Raw genomic sequence first — 10,018 nt, forward strand, 5'->3', positions numbered from 1 at the left:
TCACTGCATGGGCCTTTGGCTCACTGCATGGGCACTCGGTTTGCCACACAGGCACTTGGCTCGCCACATCGGCATTTGGCTCACCATGTGGGCACTTGGCTCACCACACAGGCAGTTGGCTCACCACGCAGGCACTGGCACGCCATACAGGCACCTTTCTCTTCTTTTTCACCAGGAGGCCCCAGGGATCGAACCTGGGTCCTCCCGTATTTAAGCAGAAGCTCTCTCACTTGAGCCACATCCACTTCCCTGGAAATGCTTTTAATGTTCCATCATGGCCATGGGGATTCAGTGCTTTGGTCAGTCATGCTTAACAGCACATGTTCACTCCTGAAAAAGGCAATGAAGACAACCTGCCAGAACCCAAGGAAATAGAGGTTCTGTGATTAGTTGAAAGGGGAAAACAAGCAAAAACAACCATTATGCTGATGCTGTACCTGACAGTGGGTACTTCCTGAAAAATCAACTTTATACAAGGATTAGGGAAAGCATTTTTAGTTTTTGTGCCCTTCAAAGTTTTGTTTATATATGGATCTTTTTTTATATATAAAAGTATTTAGGGTAGAAAATAGTGAATGAAATATGTACATTTTTGTATTAAGGGGTAGGGTTAGCATTGTAGTCAAGTCAGAGAATATAAAGAGAGCCAGGATCTTGAGAGGTGATTTTGTTTTGTTTTGTTTTGTTTTGTGCTTTTTAATCGATGCATGTGCCTGCAAGACTAAAGTTAACTTTTAAAATACAGGGGCATATATCCAGGGTACATAAAAATGTTTGGATATTTTTATACTGGTTACAATTAAAAACAACAACTGAGGGAGTGCTGAGTTCCTAGCCAGTAGAGCTCTATCACAGTCCCTAAAGGAACAGCAACAATCCCCCAAGTGCAATGGCAAAGACCAAAAAAGAAGGAAGGTCCAACAATGAGCCCTTGATACTAACGACTATGCTTGTGAGCCTGTTCACCTGAAATAAGAACAAAGCCTAGAGCTGCAGGGTGCATAAGAGTTACCTCCTGAGAGCCTCTGTTGCTCAAATGTGGCCAGTCTCGAAGCCAAACTCAGCATGTAAATGTGTTTCCTTCCCCCTAGCATGGGACATGACTCCTGGGGATGAGCCTCCCTGGCACTGAGGGATTACTACCAAGTACCAGCTGATGATGTAACTAGAAAATGACCTTGAATAAAAGGGTCAACTTGGACCAGCAGAATATCTCAGTCTACATACAATACCAGGAGTTAAAAATGCTTTTTGACCTGAATAAAAGGGGGAAATGGAAAGGACAAATGAGTTTATATGGCTATGAGTCTCCAAAAAGAGCCAGGAGGTTATCAGAGGGGTTGCCCTTATGCACACCTCAGCAGAGTCCCAGAGACAGATAAAGTAGATACAACCCTACGTATTGGTTCTGCTGAGGGCTACAGAGACCCACAGGTTCTATGGTCATGGCAGATGGAGTTCAGTGCCATCTCAGTTGGTCCTACTTTGGAGTTTGTGCTTCTGTGTGATGGAGCTGGACTTAGATGTGATCTTTGTCCACAAGTCTCTCCTTTTACCGGAACTGTAGTTGGTGCTGGGGTGTAATGTATATCCAGGGGACCTCAATCTCTGGACTGACCGTGAGATAGCCAGGCCCTGAGCCTCGACAGACTTGCGACTCCTACACTCTGGTTTATTGGACTTACCCCACTCATCTAACATGGAGGTGAAGAAGGTCAACTGCGGTCACCCCTCGGGCTGAAGTGTGGTTTGCTGGCCTGGCGGGGGAGCAGCCGCAGCAGGCCAAGCCGCTGCCCCCATAATAGGGTGGCTGGTCGGACTCACCGCCACCCCTGAAGGGAGCTCGGCATGGGCGCAGAGTGCCCTCGGGTCTCCCCTTCTCAGCAGCCATGCTTCCGCGGCCGCCTCTCCTCCCGGATGGCGCCACACGATGCCTTGTGGGGCGGCACCCTTCTTCTTCTTTCTCCCTGCGCAGGCGCAGGGCGGAAAATTCCAGTCTGCCCTTTTCCCCTCCCCCGACAGCAGCAACAGCCAGGCGTGGGCAGGAAACTCAAGTCTGCCCTCCACCCCAGCAACAGCAGCCACCAATCCCTAAACCCTGCCCCTTCCCCCAGCAACAGCGACAGCCAATCCCTAATCACCACCCCTCCCCCGTCCAGTACCGCCCACTGACCTTTCTCCGGCAACCAATCAGAACAGGGCGAGGCTTCGACCAATCAGCCTTCCCCAGCCCCTATAAAACTGTTGCCTCTCCCTCAATAAAGTTGGACTTGCGTGTTTACCTTGTCTCCACAGTAGTTCTTCTGCCGTGCGCCCTCCAGTCCTGAGAGCCCCCGACAAGGGCCTGGCCTCCCTTGTCCCCAGTTCGTCGCCTGCTTCTCCGGGCGACCCCTTCGTCGCCGGCTTCGCCAGGCAACCCCGTCAGCCGAACTGCGCAACCCCTGTGAGACCGACCCCTCGTCTGCTGCCGGACTGACCGCTCGTCCCAAGTGGGACCGACCCCTCGTCCGCAGCCAGACCCCACCTCTACCGACCGAGCAAACCGTCGCAGTCAACCATCACACCAGGGAGCCAAGACTGCCTGCAACTGAAAGCAGGAGAATTGCATCCAGCATCCTTGTGGAATCTAAGCCCCCTCTTGATATAGATGTGGAGTGGACACAACCATTCTAAGGTCCACAGGATGGAGGAATAGAGTATGGATTAGAGTGGACTTACTGATATTCTATTCATGAGCCATTGTGATTAGTAATCGAAGAAAATGTGGCATTGGTGTGGAGAAAGTGGCCATGGTGGCTGCTGGAGGTACGGAGTGGGAGGAAGAGATGTGATGTGGGGGTATTTTTAGGGTTTGGAGTTGTCCTGGGTGGTGTTGCAGGGACAGTTACCGGACATTGTATGTCCTCCCATGGCCCACTGTAGACTGTGGGGGAGTGTGGGCTATGGTGTGGACCATTGACCATGAGATACAGCAGGGCTCAGAGATGTATTCACTAAGTGCAGTGAATGTCTCATGATGATGGAAGAGGTTGTTGTTATAGGGGGAGGAGTGGGGTGAGGGGTTGGGGGGTATATGGGGACCTCATATTTTTTTAATGTAATATTAAAAAAGTAAAGACCAAAAAAAGTTTTAAAAAAACTATTTTCTATCCTGTTATTTAGGACTGTTGTTTGCAAAATTACAGAAACCTTTGGTGTTTGTTTAATCAGAAATGTGGATTTATTGTAAGAATACCGCGATACTAAATTATTTCATAAGGGTTAGTTCACATTTTGGACTTAGGAATTTTTTTTGTAACCAAGGGCTGAAACAATGTGAGAAAGTTGGAAGTCTCAATTCTGCTTTTCTTTGCATGCTGCCTTGCTTCATTCCATTCATTGAAGATGGATTTCCATGTAGTGCAGAATGTAGTCATTACAGTTCACAGATTTTACATATTACAGCCAGCCCAGCAATGCATAGGGAGATTGCTATCACTTGGCTCTATTATGAAATTCTTAGGAAATAGTAGGATATTGTATGGGCTCATATTAGATTGGATGATAACCCCTGGACAAGTTAGCCATGCCCAGGAGAGGGAGAGTCCTGTGGCAGTTCCTATTGCAAGTACATGGATGGAGAGTAGGTAAGGCCATTTCTAGTAAAGAGCTATCACACAGATAATCCAATCATTGTCCATTTAAGAGAAACTAGCCTATATTTAAAAACAGTTTTACATGTGAGTCTGAACTGTTAATCACAGGCCAGGTAGTGAGGTAATGAAAAATCATAAGAATCTGAAATGCGTTATGATAGAAATAGCCTTGTCAACTTGGATTACCCACAGTATGAGTGCCTCTCTGGAGATGCATACAGTGGGGTAGCCTGTAGCTAAGGGACTGGTATGCTTCAAATCTGTTGGTCCACGTTGCCCAAGTCTCTGTGACCCAGCTCTCATTGGTCTGCTTTTTCAATAGAGCCACATCCACCTCTCTACCAGCACCCCTGGAAGCTCTCAGTTAACTTTTCAGCCACTCTGGGTCTGGACTCCTCAATACTCAAGCCTGGAAACCCAGTATGTTAAGATTTCCCACAGCTGAACCATGTTGCTGGACCTACCTGGTGTATAGTCCCTTCCTGGTCTTTGAGATGTGGTATTGGGGTCTATGGACCCTCACTGCCAGATCCTCAGCCTCCCTTATTTCACTCACTTCCCTCCCTCTGGAGCAGAGTGGGGGATGAATCCCTTTACCTTTTTTCTCTGTCATTTTTCCATCTCCCAGGGAAAAAGTGACAGGGGGGGCTTTCCACTGCCATTCCCTGATTTTACCTCACATATCCCCATTATGCCAAAGAGAGAAAATGTAGACACTATAGAGCTATTGTCTCACTGAAGAAATGCCATTTTTAATGTCAGAATGTGAGTATTGCCATAGTATTTCACTTTGCCATAGTATTTCTTCCAAAGGGACAGTTGCCTGAAGCAATCCACCGCAAATGACATGCTTGAAAAGGCAAAGGAAGAGACATTAAAAGTCTTACAGTTACTGTATTCTTGTACATTTCTGTCATTGTTATACTATATGGCCTCTCTTGTTTGCTGCTATTTATAGTTTGAGATCTAGAAAGGCTCAAGCAAAAGTATCTGATTCCTCTTCAAAAGAGTTTAAGCACATAGCTTTGGATATCACATATTCGACACAATATAACCCAAGTCCCTCTCAGCTTTTCCTATGTTGAGGCAAAACCACAATGCTTATTGCAAAGGGGAAGGAGCAATGGTATCAGAGGTGACAGAATAGGTCAGTGACTTAAAGTGGTCTCCTATTCAGAGTCACCTGGAAATTTGTTAGAAATGCACATCCTCAGTTCCCACTGAAGACTCCTGAAATAGAAATTCTTTGGGTAGGGCCCAGCAACCTCTGTTTAACAGGCCTTCCAGGTAATTCAAATGTGCCCAAAGTTTGAGAACCCCAGGAGTAGGAGTAGGAAAGCTGAAGAAGTTAGGAACAGGGCTAGAGATGGGACTTTAACTCCTAGTCCCTCCATCTAGGACTAAATGGGAATGGGGGGTTGAGTTCTACTTTGATAGATTTGATGGAATACCAGAGATGTGGCACTTGACCTGCCTCCTCTGGAGAAGACTTCCAGTGTTCTGTCTTGACATAGGGTGGCCAGAGCTGAGGGCTGCTGCTGTGGGATATTTAGGCAGAGGGAGAAGACTGACAGTTCATGGATTCCCATGAATACAGGTGACTTAGAGAGCTCTGGAAGTTTCCACTTGCTCCTAGAGGAAGGAGGGAGTCTGGAATAGAGAACCAACAGGTTGACAAAGAGTCACTGTGGCAATGTGGGCAAGGACTTCATAGCAGAGTGCCCTGTGGCGGCCATCCTAGCCCAAGGCCCAGTTAGAAGGAGGCAGACTTCAGGGGAGAGCCTAAGAGGGGCCATGGCAGTGGGTAGAAGGAGTATATGGGTAAGAGCTGGCAACATAGAAGTTTCTCCTGTTACCCATGTGTCATCTTGGAGAGAAAAGAATAGCCCTAGTAGGGAATATAAACCTAGAACTTTTCCAAATACATATCCACTAGAGCCTAAGCAAGTGTAAAAGAGACTGATACACCTATTAATTGGAAATTTGGTCTTCTCCAAGAAATCCAGGGATACTGCGGTGAATAACAAAATTTAATGTTATAATAAAATAAAGACTTCTGTTTTTTTAATCAAGAGTTTTTATACTATATATTGAATTCCAGTCTTGTACATAACATGTTCAATACTTAAGTTTTCCAATCTGGTCTTTAAAACAAAAAAGTGACATATCTATACCACAGACATGTAGATAACAATGGTTTAATGTTCACGTAAACAAAAAATAAGAATGGCATAATCCTACACACAGTAATTTTTAGCCGTAGTATTCGTTGCTGCATCCAGGAATGGATATTTCAAAAACTTTTTTTTTTTTTTTTGGTACCTTTTTTAATGTTTTCCAGTATCTCTGATGAAATTCCAGTAATTTGTCTTGGCTCTTTTTTTCTCAGCTGAATTTTCCAAGGCTGGCCTCTGTGCCATAACTCCTACCCTTGTTTCCTCACTCCCAGGCGCGCCCTCTTCTCTTGAGTAAGCATTATGCAAGCCAAGTGGGCCAGTGAGTTGCCCAACCTGGATTCACCTTACCATGGGGTTTGAGTCTTCAAGAACTATAGTAGTAAAAGATGGTTCACAGGCTCTCTTGCTGCAGTCTCCCCATCCAGCAAGCAGTGCCATGCTGCCTCCTTCTTGAAATACTTCAGAAAGCAAAATATACAAAGACCTTGGTCCTTGTGAGCTTACATTTTAATCCATCATTTTACTATATTGTTTTGCTTGGCAAAAGAGAGTGACGATGACAGAGAAGTTGTTTCTAAGCCTTCACACTTGGAAAAACATTGCCAGGAGTATCTCTGATTTAAAATTGTTGCTTATATGTGAGTACATGTATATTCCCCTTGAAATATACATGTGTACCTGCCTGGAACAAAGTACAATAGGACAAAATACCTGCATTTGGTTTCATTGTCTTTGTGTTAACAATAGGTGTAATCCACACGTAGGAAGCAATGCATATGAAGAAACAAAATAAGGAGAACAAAATCTTAACTTTATTCTCTTGGAAGACTTCACATCTCCATTCTGCTGGGTGAAATGGGTTGGGAATACATAATCAGATTTGGAGGCAAGTAATCGACCTTGCCCTATTTTTTAGTTTCCTGGGTTGCTTAAGCAAATGCCATGAAATGGACAGGTTAAACAGTGGGAATTGCTTTTCCCATGGTTTGAGGCTGGGGAAAAGTCCAGATCAAGGTGTCAGCAAGATGTGCTTTCTTCCCTAAGATTGTGGTGTTCTGGGGCTGACTCCTGGCAACCCTTGGTCCTTAGCTTCTCACATAGCAAGGGACATTGCTGCCTCTCCTGGCCTCTCCATTTTTTTCTGACTTCCACTAAATTTCAGTTTCTTGCCTCCATGGGCCTCCTCCCTTTGAATTTCATTCCACTTATAAAGGACTCCAATGATAGGATTAAGACCCATCCTGACTGAGGTGGCCCACACCTTAACTGAAGTAACCTCATAGAAAGATCCTACTTACAGTGGGTTCACACCCACAGGAATGGATTGAATTTAAGAACGTGTTTTTTCTGGTGTAGGTAGAGTTTCAAACCACCACACCCTACTTATTAGATATGTCTCATTAGCCAAAGGACTCTTCTCAGTGGGCTGGGTGCCAGCTTAGCTCTTGACACATAGGACACATTAGGACCACGTGGGGAGGTGGAGGCAGGAGGGCAGAGATGATTTTGTTGCCATGAGAATAGCTATTTCCAATAGAAGGGCCTGTGCAATCTGTGCTACCAAGGAGAAACACTTCAGTGAGAAGGCGATTTATTGCAGCCTGTGCAATCTGTGCTACAAAGGAGAAACACTTCAGTGAGAAGGTGATTTATTGCAAATGCACAAGCAAGAAACTGAGGGAATCTTCCTAAAACCAGTTCAAAGAATGGCAGCTAGGGTTTTTTTTAGGCGAAAGAGAGCAATAGGGAAGAAGAAAAACAAGTGATGCTAGGGGTCTTGTATGGAGGGTATGTGCAACGTCTTCATAACTCCTTTCTCAGCCAACCACATTCAAGGATATCAGTCTTTTTGTCTCAGAAAAGGTACAGATTGACACCATTCTGTCTGGTTTTGCTTTGAAACATTATCTTATTCCGGTAAGCAAAACTGAGATGGTCTGTTTAAAGTTCTGCTTCTCTTATACTTTCAATAGCAGAATTTTCAACCATTTAGTAAAGTTTAAGAGATAATATCCTTCAGGGAACATAGTACAAAGAGTAAACTTCTAAAATTAGAGTAATAGAAAGCCAGTTCAAATAGTGTATTCGAATTTTCAGAGCTGCTTAAGTGAAGACATTTTTAGTAAGCACTTTTTCCAGCCATCAAGTCATTCATTGATGTGTCTGCAGCAACCAGGATATGAGGTGAAGGGCACTTCATAAGTAAGAGACCACAACAGGTGAGGATGGAGACCATGTGCTTCTCCAAGGCCATTCCATTCTCTCTCTTCAGTGGTTCATTCAGTAACCCCACATGGGGTGCCATAAGATGTTGAAGATAGCAACACAAACTGACAAGGTACCTGGCCCCCAACTCCAGGAGACAATCTGTTGGAAGGCATCTATCTATCTATCTATCTATCTATCTATCTATCTATCTATCTATCTATCATCTATCTATCCATTCATCCCTCTATATGTAAATACATCCTACATGGCTGGCCAAAAAGTGACCCTGGAAATCACAACTATGTTTGTGGCCAAAGCCACTGGACCTTCCCCAAAACCTCCAGGCCACAGCTTGACCTGGCCATGCTGACAAGCAGGCACGTCTCTGACATTGGATCTTTGAGAGAAGCAGGGCATCATTAGGTCAGCACTTAGCTCTGTCTCCTCTCCATGCCCAACTAGTATGAGTGACGGGGCGAGAAGATATGTGAAAGTCGCTATGAATCACCAGGCAATTTACTGAGACTGGAACTCCTCCAGGAACTGGTGGGAAGGGTGGCTTTTGGCAAAAGAGATCCTCACCTTATTGGTGTGGTAAAGGCCTGAGATTTCCCAAAAAGCATGAGAAACATCAGGGTGGAAAGTTTCAGTCTCCTGCAACAATAAAGAGAAATAATACATTTGATTCCACATGAACTCAATGGCAAAGGAGGACAGTCTCACTTTAGCTTATCTCTACCTTTTACCAGAACCAAACAAGGAAATTATCCTTCCCATTCTTTCTGGGATATGACAATCCCTCAACTAATATACCACCCCTTGCTTCACTTGAAATCAATGTTATCTTTAAAAAAATGCTGATCCTTAGAAATGTTATTATTTTTGAAGTCAAAGCCCTTTTTCTTATGCTATTTTATGTAGCAAAACCCTGAACAAAAAGCATCCATCCTGGAAGGTGGCTCATTTTCTCACAGCATCCTGTGCACTCCAGCCCAGCTAATTTCCTCCTGTTCAACCAATATGGAATTCTCATTCCCATGGCTCTGCTTCTGTTTGTGCTGTTCACCCTCTGCTGATCTTCCTGATTTGCTATAGGGTCCATTTCAACACATGCACACAAGAGGTGTTCAATAAATACCTATTTCAGTAGTTGGCAGAGTGGTCCAGTGTTCCCTGGGGGTGGGGGGGGGGTTGGGGAGTTGTGGCTTAAACTCTTTCAGAAGACTTTTTTCACTCTCAGTATTTCAAATACAGGAAATATCAAAAGATACAATCCATATAACCAAAGTTTTGAGACATCTTCGATAATGTTTAAAGAGTTTGAAGGGGGAAAACGGACTTGGCCCAGTGGTTAGGGCATCCGTCTACCACATGGGAGGTCCTAGGTTCAAACCCCGGGCCTCCTTGACCTGTGTGGAGCTGGCCCATGCGCAGTGCTGATGCGCGCAAGGAGTGCCCTGCCACGCAGGGGTGTCCCCCCCAAAGGGGAGCCCCACGCGCAAGGAGTGCCCCCGCAAGGAGAGCCGCCCAGCGTGAAAGAAAGTGCAGCCTGCCCAGGAATGGTGCCGCATACACTTCCCTTCCCGCTGACGACAACAGAAGCGGACAAAGAAACAAGACGCAGCAAAAAGACACAGAGAACAGACAACTGGGGGGGGTGGCGTGGGATTAAATAAATAAATAAATCTTTAAAAAAAAAAGAGTTTGAAGGGGTCCCTTTGAAGAGGTCCCAAGGTCAAAAATGTTGAAAACCACTTGAGTGCCCCCTTCCCATGTAGGAGGGCCCAGGTTCAATACCCTGTACCTACGATAAAAAAAAAAAGAGAAATGCATGGCCTCAGCAAGACGTGCTAACATATACCAGGCAATACTCAATGCTCACTTCTGAAAATGCCTTAAACTCCATGTCCCAAGACATGGAAAAGGAATCAGTACTACTCTCAGAACTTCTGAGAGGCCAGTGTTCTCAGGTTTGAGATCCCATTCAATCTTAGATTT

Source organism: Dasypus novemcinctus, chromosome 2, assembly GCF_030445035.2.
Source record: "Dasypus novemcinctus isolate mDasNov1 chromosome 2, mDasNov1.1.hap2, whole genome shotgun sequence".
Lineage (NCBI taxonomy): Eukaryota > Metazoa > Chordata > Mammalia > Cingulata > Dasypodidae > Dasypus > Dasypus novemcinctus.